The following is a 14,150-nucleotide window of genomic DNA, read 5'->3' as shown; positions in this document are numbered from 1 at the left end:
TTGAGTTCTGCTTTTGGAAACTGGGTTAAGAAGGGGTGCACCGTTCCTGGAGGTACTGCAATACCAGGTCAATGCGTGGAGTGGACAGAGCAAGCTCTTTTTCCATCTCCCTGTTCTAAAAATCCATTTAATATATGGTCCCCAGATAGGGGACGTATCAGATATTAAACTGATAAGAACAGATACTACACTTGATCTTAGCCAAAAGGCCGAGAAGCGATAACCAGAATTGGTTTGGGCCTCGAGTGGCACCCTGGCCTATGCCGGACACATCTTAGGGAGAGAGAGCGAGAGGGAGACAAACCCACGCCTACACAAGACATTTTGTCACCCAAGCCAACCCTTGAAAAGGCTGCTTTGCAGAGCAAAAACAAGAAGAATGGTGCGTTTTGCAGCCGCCGCCCACTGCAATGAATCTGAATAACTCCTCCTTTAGGGCGCAAGCAACTCCCCTCCCCCTTGCAGTCTTTCCAATTCACGATACAAAAAGACGGACAGGACAGGTTGCCTGACTTTCCGTCACTGCCACCCTTTGCCATCCTTACCCGTAGAAAGCCCTTTCATCATCCCCAAACCCTAATCTTTTCCCTTTCCTTCCCAGCCCCCAAACCCTGCCCTCTGTACCTTTCTCACCACCCGCTTCCCTTCTCCTGTCATCCCCCTACCACCCGGGAAAAAAAGAGATTGCCCCCTCCTTCCACTAGCCCACCCTCCCACCCAAAGAACAACTTCTTCTGCGCAGCTTGTTTTCTAGGCAGCAGCGCTATTGTGATGTCATCGGGGGGCATTGTGACAAGCCGCCAGTGTTCCGTCTCTTCATGTTGTGCACAGTTCAAACGGAAAATACATCAACAGGCAGACTACAGAAAAGCTTACTATCAAAGGTTAGAGGGGGGCTTTCTCAGAGGGCTTTTTACAGTTTTTCTATTCCCAATTAGCCGTTTAAGTGTACTTATTGAAAGTAGTAATTCTTTCATAGGCCGCCCTTTCTTAGTATTTGACGTTCCTTATATTGCGGTATGAGGCTTCGCAGTAGGTTGCAAACATTCATCACCCATGACTGTCCCCAATTGAGCTCAGAAGCTCAATGTCTATCATGACCTCTCTTTTAGAATGTCCAAGAGCAAGCAAACTATTCCTCCAGGAGAGGGCGCCAACAGACTACTAAAGAGATCATCATTACTCAAAGAAAACCCCAAAAACCAATGCATGATAGGAATAAACAGGTAACTTTCTTTGGAGTGGAAGCGGAGAGATCGCACCAGATGCCAATTCTAGATCTTATCACACCTGTGGTCACTGCAGCAGCAGGTGAATCCACTTTGTCCAAAAGGGATCTATTCCATTCAATTGCAAATGATCTAGATAAGACAGAGAACTGCAGCACGGGGACATAGCCGAGTTGGTCAGGTTGAGTGGTGATGAGTTTGCTATTTGGATGAATAAAGAAAGTCAAAAGTGTGAAAGATAAAAAACAAAAGGAGGAAGTGTGAAAAGTGAATGGGCCAAATTGAGGTGCATATGAAGACGTATGCTTTCTTCCAATTCATTAAATCGGGCTAATATGAATCAGGTGAATTGAGTTCTGCTTTTGGAAACTGGGTTAAGAAGGGGTGCACCGTTCCTGGAGGTACTGCAATACCAGGTCAATGCGTGGAGTGGACAGAGCAAGCTCTTTTTCCATCTCCCTGTTCTAAAAATCCATTTAATATATGGTCCCCAGATAGGGGACGTATCAGATATTAAACTGATAAGAACAGATTTTTGATTTAACAGCATCTTTATTATCATGCACTACTCACAAAAAGGTAACAAACCGTGTACAGTGCCGCAGCCCCGTACACACAGAACTATACAATCCTTCTTACATAGCCATAGAGTACGACGCACTAAACTATACATCACACTCCTATGCTTATCCATAACACTCAAGCTGAAAGAAAAAGTTAGACAATAAATAACGACGAACCGGCGATTGGGGGATGGGGGTAGGGGAAAAGGGGGATAGGGTGGGGAAATCACAGGCCCGAAGCTTTATTGAAAGACGCACATAACGGGAAAAGGAGGGAGGGGGCATGGAAGAGGTCTAAACCTCCTCCTCGGCGCTGTCGTCCGGACTGTCCATGATGGAATAGTCTCTGAGCAGGCTGTGGATCAGCCTGCGGCAATCCTGGATAGACATCCTCTCCCTCTTCAAGATGAGCCGGTTCCTGGCGACCCAAATAGCGTCCTTAAAGCAGTTCATAAGGCGCCAAGCCTCCTGGATGGCTCCAACGGTGTGAGTCCCAGGGAAGAGTCCATAAAGTACGGAATGGTACGATAGGCTCCCTCTGGGGACGGAGTTCCTCAGGTCATCCTCCAGGGCAACCAACAGGCGCTGTGCGAAACGGCAGTCCCAAAAGGCGTGCAGCGATGTTTCCTCCACGAAGGGGCACCTTGGGCAGTACCGGGTTTTGCACAGGTTCCGGGCGTGCATGAATGACCGGACGGGCAGTCCGCCCTGTATCGCCATCCATGACAAGTCCTTGTGCCCGTTGGTCAATCCAGCCGATGACACGTTTGTCCAAACAGTCTCCAGTGTGTCGTGATGAAGTCCTGGAATGTTCTCCATTTCGTCCTTGGCTCTGATGAGTTTGTGGATAGTCTTTGGCTTCCACAAATCAGGCTTGAGTCCCTCCAGTTGGTGTTCCCTCACAAACCGAACCACGTCTCCGTAGAACCATGGCGCCGTCCAGTTGTAGGGGAAGGAGCTGTCCCACTTGTCCCAGCCTAACCGTCTCCAAAGGGGGAGCAGGAAGAAGCGAGACATGGACCCACCCGCGGAACCTCTCTTGACTCGCAGAGTTCGGCGAACGCAGTCACATACGAAGGAGGATCGCAGGAGGGTGGGGATATCGGGTACGCCCTTCCCACCCTTGCGAGGATCCTTGTACATGATGCTCCGCTTTACTCTGTCCATCTTGGATCCCCAGACAAAACGAAACACCGTCCTGGTAATGGCCCTGCACACGGTGGCAAGGGGGGGCCAGGCCTGGGCCGTGTACTGCAGCACGGGCAGTACCTCGTTACGCAGGACCAGTGCTTTGCCCTCACAGGTGAGGCGTCTGAGGCTCCACAGACCGATCCGTTGGGTGATCTTGGTCAAGCGTTCCTCCCAGGACTTGAGGGCTGCTCCTTCCTTCCCGAACCAGACTCCAAGAACCTTGATGAACTCCGGCTGGATGCTGAAAGGGAAGGGGGCGGAAGAGGCCGGCTGCCAGTCCCCGAAGAGCATGGCTTCCGACTTCCCGCAGTTGACTTTGGCTCCCGAAGCCCGTCCGAAGGTCTCACAGGTCTGGACGAGGGTGTCGACTGAGCGCCGGTCCGCGCAGAAGACGGTCACGTCGTCCATGTAGAGCGAGCACTTGACCTCGAAGCGTTCTGGTCCTGGTGCGGTGATCCCTCTGATCTCTCCATTCCGCCGGATAGCCTCTGCAAAGAGTTCTATAACACAAACAAAAAGAAGAGGTGACAGAGGACAGCCTTGTCTGACCCCTGAGAGGACCGGGAAGGGGTCAGTCTTCCAGCCGTTCACCAACACCGAGCTGTGAATATCAAAATACATTAGTTGGACATACAAGCAAAACATGTTACCCAAACCTAACCTGTGCAGAGCTTTGCCCAGGAACTCATGGGAAACACGGTCGAAGGCCTTTTCCTGATCCAACGAGATCAGGGCTGCGTGCACCCGGCGGGCTTTGATGTACTCGACCGTGTCCCGCATGAGAGCCAGGCTGTCTGCGATGCGACGTCCGGGGATGCCGCAGGTCTGATCCGGGTGGATGATCCGTCCGATAACAGTCTTCAATCTCGTTGCCATCGTCTTGGCCAGGATCTTGTAGTCGACGTTCAGAAGGGTGATGGGACGCCAATTCTTCAGGTCGCACCTCTCTCCTTTACGCTTGTACAGGATCGTGACCATTCCTTCCCTCAGAGATGGAGGCATTCTGCCCTCCACCACCATCTCCTCATACAGCCCTAACAGGTCCGGACAGATTAGGTCTCCCAGCGCTACATAGAGCTCTGCTGGGAGGCCGTCACTGCCCGGTGTCCTGCCAGAACTAAAGGATTTGGCGGCCGAGAGCAGCTCGTCCACCGTCAGAGGAACATCCATGGCCGCCGCGTCTGCAGGGTCAAGATGGTTAGTGATACCTGACAGGAACTTATCGGCGGCCTCGGGGTCAGTAGTCTTGCGGGCGTAGAGTTCGCTGTAGAAGTCGCTGACGACCTTCATCACGTTCTCTTTCCCGCGTCGCATGTTTCCACTCTCGTCTCGTAGTTCATTCATGGGCGTGTGACCGGCGTGGAGTTTCCTGAAAAAGAACGAGTTACATTTCTCACCCTTCTCCAGGTTCTCCACTTTGGAACGGAAGACAATTCGCTCGGACTCCTCCTCGAAGTGCCTTTTCAGGCTCCTCTTAGTCTCCTCCAGCTCCTCTCTCACGTCCCAGCCGCATCGAAGAAGGTCCTGCAGGGAACGCAGCTCACGCTGGAGTCTCCTGAAGTCCCTCCTCTTCAGACACGCCTGTTGTTGACTCTTTGCCTGAAAGAAGAAACGGAACTCGAGTTTAACGTATTCCCACCAGTCAGAAACAGACTGGAAGCCCGCCTTGTAGGCCCGCCACGTGGAGTAGGCAGCTCTAAGCTCCTCCAGAATCTCACCCTTTTCCAGCAGAGAGCAGTTCAGCTTCCAGGAGCCCGGGCCAATGGGGAAGCCATGGCCCAGCACACCTTGAAAGTGAATGGCTCTGTGGTCAGAGAAGAAGCAGGGGACCATCGAGTGCCCACTCCGCCCAACCGCCCGAGAGGTAAACACAAAGTCAATCCTGGAACGCAGCGAGCCATCGGATCGGCACCATGAATAGTTCACGGATCCGTGTCCGATGGAGCCAACAACGTCCACAAGAGAGGCTTCGGTCACCATCTCAATGAGCAGTTTGGATGTGACGTCCAACTTGGCAGCCGTTCCAGAACTGCGTCCATCCTCCTCAATCGGGCAGTTGAAATCCCCGGCCATCACTACCGTCCTGGCGGTAGCGAGCTGAGGGCGCAGGGCTTGGAGGAGCTCCAGTCGATCGCTCTTCACAGGAGAAGCATACACATTGATGAACCTGACAGGTTCTCCCGCCCAGGTGCCATCCACGAGCAGTAACCTGCCGCAGACGATTTCCTGAACAGAGTCCAATGTGAAGGCGCTTCCCCTGATCAGCACGGCGACCCCCGCGGACCTACAGTCGCCCCCGCCAGACCAGTAGGATGGGCCATGGGTCCACTCCCTGGCCAGATGGTTGAAGGACCTAGAGGAGGGAAGGGAGCATTCCTGCAGGAAAAATACATCACTAGACTGAGTGTTAAGGAACGCAAAAATTGTCTGACGTCGGAACTTGTCTCTGATGCTCCTAACATTAATGGAAAAGATGTTAATGTTAGCAGTCATTGGAGGAAAGAGAAAGTTAGAGCAGGCGGTGTGCCTTAGTTACCACTCCGGTCGGGCGGTTCTTCCTCTTTGGCACCTGCTGGTAAGGGTATCTCCAGCAGACCCTCTTCTGCTAGCTGATCAAGCAGGGATGGTGCCTCAGTGGCTTCCGACTCCTCCATTTCTTCTTCGGCCACAAGGGACTCCACCATCTGCTCCAACACGTCCGGTTCTGGGAGGAGGCCATCCTCCTCTTCCTGGGGTGGGTTAAGGTCCACAATGAACAGCTTGGAAGGTTCTGCGACAGGACTATCTTCCACCTTCCTTTTCCTTTGGCCTGTACCTGAGGAGACAAGAGCTGGAAAATCCTCCTCGGTGAAAAGTGCAAGAGTGCTGAGGCCCTCTGCTCTCATGGTCTGGGGAGGGAGAGTGGGCTTTGGGGGGGGGTGAGGAGACCAGCTGAGGAGTAGGGAAATGAGGTGGAGGTAGTGGAATCCTCAGTAGGGTTGGCCGGGGGGGGAGGGGTTTGGACAGGGGTGACAGGGGGGGGGACCAGGGAGGGGGCAGCAGTTTTCTTACCCTTCTTTTCCCTGGACTCCGTGGCTGCTGGGGCATCGGCTGGAGCCACGGTCGCCGGGTTCTTGGCCGCCTTGTCCTTGGCCTCTGTGGCCTTGGTCGTAGCTGCCTTGGTCGACGAAGCTGTGACTACCCGATACTGGGTCGCCGCGGCAACCCTTGCCCAGGATTTCTCCCGCTGTGGGCAGTCCTTGTAAAGGTGGTCCGCCTGTCCACATAGGTTGCAAGTCTTCTTCTTTGGGCAGTCCTTGGAGCTGTGTCCTGTCACCCGGCAAACCCTGCAGGCGTCCTCCTTGCAGGTCTTCATCGAATGCCCTTTCCCGCCACATTTCCTGCAGTTGTGTGGCATGTCCGGGTAGTAGATGAGACCATAGGAGTTTCCCAGAGAGAATGTCGGGGGCAGGTGCTGGAGACCATCCTCGGATGCTGGTTCCCTGTAGAGTCGAACGGTTACTGACCACTTACCCGTCCAGAATCCGTTGCCGTTAAGGATGTGGGATGGCTCCCTCACCACTGTGCAGAGACGTCCCAGGAACGTGGAGATGTCTCTTCCTGGGGTGTGCGGGTTCCGCATGGAGACCGTGATCCTCTTCTCATCCCTCTGTATAGGACAGGATCCTAAAAAAGAATGAAAAGGGGAGTCCGGCATCGCTGCGTTCATCGCCTCCCAGTATCTCCTGCAGGCATTCACCGTGGCAAAGGTTACCAGAAAAATGCCAGTCATGAAGGTCTGGACACTCAGGGTTTCCGCCCTGGAGAAGCCCTGATCCAGAATCATCTTCTTGCAGAACACGTCGCTGGACATGTCCGGCAACCTACCATCCACCGCCTTTAGCTTCAGGGCGACCGTCTGCCGCATCCAAGGCTCCAGGGTTGGAGCCTTTTCAGGCGGCGTCCGGGCTCCCTCCGGCTGGCTGGCGTCGGAGGTAGGGGCCTCTTGGGCCGAAGAAGCCTCTGGATGAGCCTTCCTGGAGGTCCCTGGGTCCTGAGCCTTCCTGGCTGCCTTCTCTGGCTTGCTTGCCATGGCTGGTTCCTGCTTGAGTTCCCGGAGCTGGATCTTGGATTCTTCTCCGGGTGTCTTCTCCCGCTGTGTTCCTCCTCGAAGTTCCTCTGGTCTCCCCAAGTCTTCTCCGAGCCTTCGTCTTCTTGCTTCTTTCTGCCAAGCTCTTCTTCCGTCCGATCTCCCTCTTTCGGTCTCGGCTGGGCTTCGGAGCTTGTCTCCCTGATCGTATCTCGTCAAGTGTAGCTAGCTCAGTTTGTTCTGATAAGAACAGATACTACACTTGATCTTAGCCAAAAGGCCGAGAAGCGATAACCAGAATTGGTTTGGGCCTCGAGTGGCACCCTGGCCTATGCCGGACACATCTTAGGGAGAGAGAGCGAGAGGGAGACAAACCCACGCCTACACAAGACATTTTGTCACCCAAGCCAACCCTTGAAAATGCTGCTTTGCAGAGCAAAAACAAGAAGAATGGTGCGTTTTGCAGCCGCCGCCCACTGCAATGAATCTGAATAACTCCTCCTTTAGGGCGCAAGCAACTCCCCTCCCCCTTGCAGTCTTTCCAATTCACGATACAAAAAGACGGACAGGACAGGTTGCCTGACTTTCCGTCACTGCCACCCTTTGCCATCCTTACCCGTAGAAAGCCCTTTCATCATCCCCAAACCCTAATCTTTTCCCTTTCCTTCCCAGCCCCCAAACCCTGCCCTCTGTACCTTTCTCACCACCCGCTTCCCTTCTCCTGTCATCCCCCTACCACCCGGGAAAAAAAGAGATTGCCCCCTCCTTCCACTAGCCCACCCTCCCACCCAAAGAACAACTTCTTCTGCGCAGCTTGTTTTCTAGGCAGCAGCGCTATTGTGATGTCATCGGGGGGCATTGTGACAAGCCGCCAGTGTTCCGTCTCTTCATGTTGTGCACAGTTCAAACGGAAAATACATCAACAGGCAGACTACAGAAAAGCTTACTATCAAAGGTTAGAGGGGGGCTTTCTCAGAGGGCTTTTTACAGTTTTTCTATTCCCAATTAGCCGTTTAAGTGTACTTATTGAAAGTAGTAATTCTTTCATAGGCCGCCCTTTCTTAGTATTTGACGTTCCTTATATTGCGGTATGAGGCTTCGCAGTAGGTTGCAAACATTCATCACCCATGACTGTCCCCAATTGAGCTCAGAAGCTCAATGTCTATCATGACCTCTCTTTTAGAATGTCCAAGAGCAAGCAAACTATTCCTCCAGGAGAGGGCGCCAACAGACTACTAAAGAGATCATCATTACTCAAAGAAAACCCCAAAAACCAATGCATGATAGGAATAAACAGGTAACTTTCTTTGGAGTGGAAGCGGAGAGATCGCACCAGATGCCAATTCTAGATCTTATCACACCTGTGGTCACTGCAGCAGCAGGTGAATCCACTTTGTCCAAAAGGGATCTATTCCATTCAATTGCAAATGATCTAGATAAGACAGAGAACTGCAGCACGGGGACATAGCCGAGTTGGTCAGGTTGAGTGGTGATGAGTTTGCTATTTGGATGAATAAAGAAAGTCAAAAGTGTGAAAGATAAAAAACAAAAGGAGGAAGTGTGAAAAGTGAATGGGCCAAATTGAGGTGCATATGAAGACGTATGCTTTCTTCCAATTCATTAAATCGGGCTAATATGAATCAGGTGAATTGAGTTCTGCTTTTGGAAACTGGGTTAAGAAGGGGTGCACCGTTCCTGGAGGTACTGCAATACCAGGTCAATGCGTGGAGTGGACAGAGCAAGCTCTTTTTCCATCTCCCTGTTCTAAAAATCCATTTAATATATGGTCCCCAGATAGGGGACGTATCAGATATTAAACTGATAAGAACAGATACTACACTTGATCTTAGCCAAAAGGCCGAGAAGCGATAACCAGAATTGGTTTGGGCCTCGAGTGGCACCCTGGCCTATGCCGGACACATCTTAGGGAGAGAGAGCGAGAGGGAGACAAACCCACGCCTACACAAGACATTTTGTCACCCAAGCCAACCCTTGAAAAGGCTGCTTTGCAGAGCAAAAACAAGAAGAATGGTGCGTTTTGCAGCCGCCGCCCACTGCAATGAATCTGAATAACTCCTCCTTTAGGGCGCAAGCAACTCCCCTCCCCCTTGCAGTCTTTCCAATTCACGATACAAAAAGACGGACAGGACAGGTTGCCTGACTTTCCGTCACTGCCACCCTTTGCCATCCTTACCCGTAGAAAGCCCTTTCATCATCCCCAAACCCTAATCTTTTCCCTTTCCTTCCCAGCCCCCAAACCCTGCCCTCTGTACCTTTCTCACCACCCGCTTCCCTTCTCCTGTCATCCCCCTACCACCCGGGAAAAAAAGAGATTGCCCCCTCCTTCCACTAGCCCACCCTCCCACCCAAAGAACAACTTCTTCTGCGCAGCTTGTTTTCTAGGCAGCAGCGCTATTGTGATGTCATCGGGGGGCATTGTGACAAGCCGCCAGTGTTCCGTCTCTTCATGTTGTGCACAGTTCAAACGGAAAATACATCAACAGGCAGACTACAGAAAAGCTTACTATCAAAGGTTAGAGGGGGGCTTTCTCAGAGGGCTTTTTACAGTTTTTCTATTCCCAATTAGCCGTTTAAGTGTACTTATTGAAAGTAGTAATTCTTTCATAGGCCGCCCTTTCTTAGTATTTGACGTTCCTTATATTGCGGTATGAGGCTTCGCAGTAGGTTGCAAACATTCATCACCCATGACTGTCCCCAATTGAGCTCAGAAGCTCAATGTCTATCATGACCTCTCTTTTAGAATGTCCAAGAGCAAGCAAACTATTCCTCCAGGAGAGGGCGCCAACAGACTACTAAAGAGATCATCATTACTCAAAGAAAACCCCAAAAACCAATGCATGATAGGAATAAACAGGTAACTTTCTTTGGAGTGGAAGCGGAGAGATCGCACCAGATGCCAATTCTAGATCTTATCACACCTGTGGTCACTGCAGCAGCAGGTGAATCCACTTTGTCCAAAAGGGATCTATTCCATTCAATTGCAAATGATCTAGATAAGACAGAGAACTGCAGCACGGGGACATAGCCGAGTTGGTCAGGTTGAGTGGTGATGAGTTTGCTATTTGGATGAATAAAGAAAGTCAAAAGTGTGAAAGATAAAAAACAAAAGGAGGAAGTGTGAAAAGTGAATGGGCCAAATTGAGGTGCATATGAAGACGTATGCTTTCTTCCAATTCATTAAATCGGGCTAATATGAATCAGGTGAATTGAGTTCTGCTTTTGGAAACTGGGTTAAGAAGGGGTGCACCGTTCCTGGAGGTACTGCAATACCAGGTCAATGCGTGGAGTGGACAGAGCAAGCTCTTTTTCCATCTCCCTGTTCTAAAAATCCATTTAATATATGGTCCCCAGATAGGGGACGTATCAGATATTAAACTGATAAGAACAGATACTACACTTGATCTTAGCCAAAAGGCCGAGAAGCGATAACCAGAATTGGTTTGGGCCTCGAGTGGCACCCTGGCCTATGCCGGACACATCTTAGGGAGAGAGAGCGAGAGGGAGACAAACCCACGCCTACACAAGACATTTTGTCACCCAAGCCAACCCTTGAAAAGGCTGCTTTGCAGAGCAAAAACAAGAAGAATGGTGCGTTTTGCAGCCGCCGCCCACTGCAATGAATCTGAATAACTCCTCCTTTAGGGCGCAAGCAACTCCCCTCCCCCTTGCAGTCTTTCCAATTCACGATACAAAAAGACGGACAGGACAGGTTGCCTGACTTTCCGTCACTGCCACCCTTTGCCATCCTTACCCGTAGAAAGCCCTTTCATCATCCCCAAACCCTAATCTTTTCCCTTTCCTTCCCAGCCCCCAAACCCTGCCCTCTGTACCTTTCTCACCACCCGCTTCCCTTCTCCTGTCATCCCCCTACCACCCGGGAAAAAAAGAGATTGCCCCCTCCTTCCACTAGCCCACCCTCCCACCCAAAGAACAACTTCTTCTGCGCAGCTTGTTTTCTAGGCAGCAGCGCTATTGTGATGTCATCGGGGGGCATTGTGACAAGCCGCCAGTGTTCCGTCTCTTCATGTTGTGCACAGTTCAAACGGAAAATACATCAACAGGCAGACTACAGAAAAGCTTACTATCAAAGGTTAGAGGGGGGCTTTCTCAGAGGGCTTTTTACAGTTTTTCTATTCCCAATTAGCCGTTTAAGTGTACTTATTGAAAGTAGTAATTCTTTCATAGGCCGCCCTTTCTTAGTATTTGACGTTCCTTATATTGCGGTATGAGGCTTCGCAGTAGGTTGCAAACATTCATCACCCATGACTGTCCCCAATTGAGCTCAGAAGCTCAATGTCTATCATGACCTCTCTTTTAGAATGTCCAAGAGCAAGCAAACTATTCCTCCAGGAGAGGGCGCCAACAGACTACTAAAGAGATCATCATTACTCAAAGAAAACCCCAAAAACCAATGCATGATAGGAATAAACAGGTAACTTTCTTTGGAGTGGAAGCGGAGAGATCGCACCAGATGCCAATTCTAGATCTTATCACACCTGTGGTCACTGCAGCAGCAGGTGAATCCACTTTGTCCAAAAGGGATCTATTCCATTCAATTGCAAATGATCTAGATAAGACAGAGAACTGCAGCACGGGGACATAGCCGAGTTGGTCAGGTTGAGTGGTGATGAGTTTGCTATTTGGATGAATAAAGAAAGTCAAAAGTGTGAAAGATAAAAAACAAAAGGAGGAAGTGTGAAAAGTGAATGGGCCAAATTGAGGTGCATATGAAGACGTATGCTTTCTTCCAATTCATTAAATCGGGCTAATATGAATCAGGTGAATTGAGTTCTGCTTTTGGAAACTGGGTTAAGAAGGGGTGCACCGTTCCTGGAGGTACTGCAATACCAGGTCAATGCGTGGAGTGGACAGAGCAAGCTCTTTTTCCATCTCCCTGTTCTAAAAATCCATTTAATATATGGTCCCCAGATAGGGGACGTATCAGATATTAAACTGATAAGAACAGATACTACACTTGATCTTAGCCAAAAGGCCGAGAAGCGATAACCAGAATTGGTTTGGGCCTCGAGTGGCACCCTGGCCTATGCCGGACACATCTTAGGGAGAGAGAGCGAGAGGGAGACAAACCCACGCCTACACAAGACATTTTGTCACCCAAGCCAACCCTTGAAAAGGCTGCTTTGCAGAGCAAAAACAAGAAGAATGGTGCGTTTTGCAGCCGCCGCCCACTGCAATGAATCTGAATAACTCCTCCTTTAGGGCGCAAGCAACTCCCCTCCCCCTTGCAGTCTTTCCAATTCACGATACAAAAAGACGGACAGGACAGGTTGCCTGACTTTCCGTCACTGCCACCCTTTGCCATCCTTACCCGTAGAAAGCCCTTTCATCATCCCCAAACCCTAATCTTTTCCCTTTCCTTCCCAGCCCCCAAACCCTGCCCTCTGTACCTTTCTCACCACCCGCTTCCCTTCTCCTGTCATCCCCCTACCACCCGGGAAAAAAAGAGATTGCCCCCTCCTTCCACTAGCCCACCCTCCCACCCAAAGAACAACTTCTTCTGCGCAGCTTGTTTTCTAGGCAGCAGCGCTATTGTGATGTCATCGGGGGGCATTGTGACAAGCCGCCAGTGTTCCGTCTCTTCATGTTGTGCACAGTTCAAACGGAAAATACATCAACAGGCAGACTACAGAAAAGCTTACTATCAAAGGTTAGAGGGGGGCTTTCTCAGAGGGCTTTTTACAGTTTTTCTATTCCCAATTAGCCGTTTAAGTGTACTTATTGAAAGTAGTAATTCTTTCATAGGCCGCCCTTTCTTAGTATTTGACGTTCCTTATATTGCGGTATGAGGCTTCGCAGTAGGTTGCAAACATTCATCACCCATGACTGTCCCCAATTGAGCTCAGAAGCTCAATGTCTATCATGACCTCTCTTTTAGAATGTCCAAGAGCAAGCAAACTATTCCTCCAGGAGAGGGCGCCAACAGACTACTAAAGAGATCATCATTACTCAAAGAAAACCCCAAAAACCAATGCATGATAGGAATAAACAGGTAACTTTCTTTGGAGTGGAAGCGGAGAGATCGCACCAGATGCCAATTCTAGATCTTATCACACCTGTGGTCACTGCAGCAGCAGGTGAATCCACTTTGTCCAAAAGGGATCTATTCCATTCAATTGCAAATGATCTAGATAAGACAGAGAACTGCAGCACGGGGACATAGCCGAGTTGGTCAGGTTGAGTGGTGATGAGTTTGCTATTTGGATGAATAAAGAAAGTCAAAAGTGTGAAAGATAAAAAACAAAAGGAGGAAGTGTGAAAAGTGAATGGGCCAAATTGAGGTGCATATGAAGACGTATGCTTTCTTCCAATTCATTAAATCGGGCTAATATGAATCAGGTGAATTGAGTTCTGCTTTTGGAAACTGGGTTAAGAAGGGGTGCACCGTTCCTGGAGGTACTGCAATACCAGGTCAATGCGTGGAGTGGACAGAGCAAGCTCTTTTTCCATCTCCCTGTTCTAAAAATCCATTTAATATATGGTCCCCAGATAGGGGACGTATCAGATATTAAACTGATAAGAACAGATACTACACTTGATCTTAGCCAAAAGGCCGAGAAGCGATAACCAGAATTGGTTTGGGCCTCGAGTGGCACCCTGGCCTATGCCGGACACATCTTAGGGAGAGAGAGCGAGAGGGAGACAAACCCACGCCTACACAAGACATTTTGTCACCCAAGCCAACCCTTGAAAAGGCTGCTTTGCAGAGCAAAAACAAGAAGAATGGTGCGTTTTGCAGCCGCCGCCCACTGCAATGAATCTGAATAACTCCTCCTTTAGGGCGCAAGCAACTCCCCTCCCCCTTGCAGTCTTTCCAATTCACGATACAAAAAGACGGACAGGACAGGTTGCCTGACTTTCCGTCACTGCCACCCTTTGCCATCCTTACCCGTAGAAAGCCCTTTCATCATCCCCAAACCCTAATCTTTTCCCTTTCCTTCCCAGCCCCCAAACCCTGCCCTCTGTACCTTTCTCACCACCCGCTTCCCTTCTCCTGTCATCCCCCTACCACCCGGGAAAAAAAGAGATTGCCCCCTCCTTCCACTAGCCCACCCTCCC

The 14,150-nt window shown here is 50.4% G+C and overlaps 5 non-coding genes and 2 pseudogenes across 5 annotated transcripts; all 7 read right to left on the bottom strand.

Moving 5' to 3' along the window:
- Nucleotides 1-30: 30 nt before the first annotated feature.
- LOC142280171 (U2 spliceosomal RNA) lies at nt 31-221 on the bottom strand. Its single transcript, XR_012742520.1, has one exon. It is a non-coding gene; the product is annotated as a U2 spliceosomal RNA (small nuclear RNA).
- Nucleotides 222-1,608: 1,387 nt separating this feature from the next.
- Nucleotides 1,609-1,812, bottom strand: LOC142280122 (U2 spliceosomal RNA; annotated as a pseudogene).
- A 5,428-nt stretch (nt 1,813-7,240) lies between these two features.
- On the bottom strand, nt 7,241-7,344 carry LOC142280134 (U2 spliceosomal RNA; annotated as a pseudogene).
- A 1,387-nt stretch (nt 7,345-8,731) lies between these two features.
- Nucleotides 8,732-8,922, bottom strand: LOC142280170 (U2 spliceosomal RNA). The gene has a single exon (XR_012742519.1). It is a non-coding gene; the product is annotated as a U2 spliceosomal RNA (small nuclear RNA).
- Nucleotides 8,923-10,309: 1,387 nt separating this feature from the next.
- Nucleotides 10,310-10,500, bottom strand: LOC142280169 (U2 spliceosomal RNA). The gene has a single exon (XR_012742518.1). It is a non-coding gene; the product is annotated as a U2 spliceosomal RNA (small nuclear RNA).
- A 1,387-nt stretch (nt 10,501-11,887) lies between these two features.
- On the bottom strand, nt 11,888-12,078 carry LOC142280168 (U2 spliceosomal RNA). The gene has a single exon (XR_012742517.1). It is a non-coding gene; the product is annotated as a U2 spliceosomal RNA (small nuclear RNA).
- A 1,387-nt stretch (nt 12,079-13,465) lies between these two features.
- On the bottom strand, nt 13,466-13,656 carry LOC142280167 (U2 spliceosomal RNA). The gene has a single exon (XR_012742516.1). It is a non-coding gene; the product is annotated as a U2 spliceosomal RNA (small nuclear RNA).
- Between the last annotated feature and the right edge of the window lie 494 nt (nt 13,657-14,150).

This window comes from Anomaloglossus baeobatrachus, unplaced genomic scaffold (genome assembly GCF_048569485.1).
Source record: "Anomaloglossus baeobatrachus isolate aAnoBae1 unplaced genomic scaffold, aAnoBae1.hap1 Scaffold_448, whole genome shotgun sequence".
Classification (NCBI taxonomy): domain Eukaryota; kingdom Metazoa; phylum Chordata; class Amphibia; order Anura; family Aromobatidae; genus Anomaloglossus; species Anomaloglossus baeobatrachus.
This window is presented reverse-complemented; position numbering and strand designations above follow the sequence as displayed.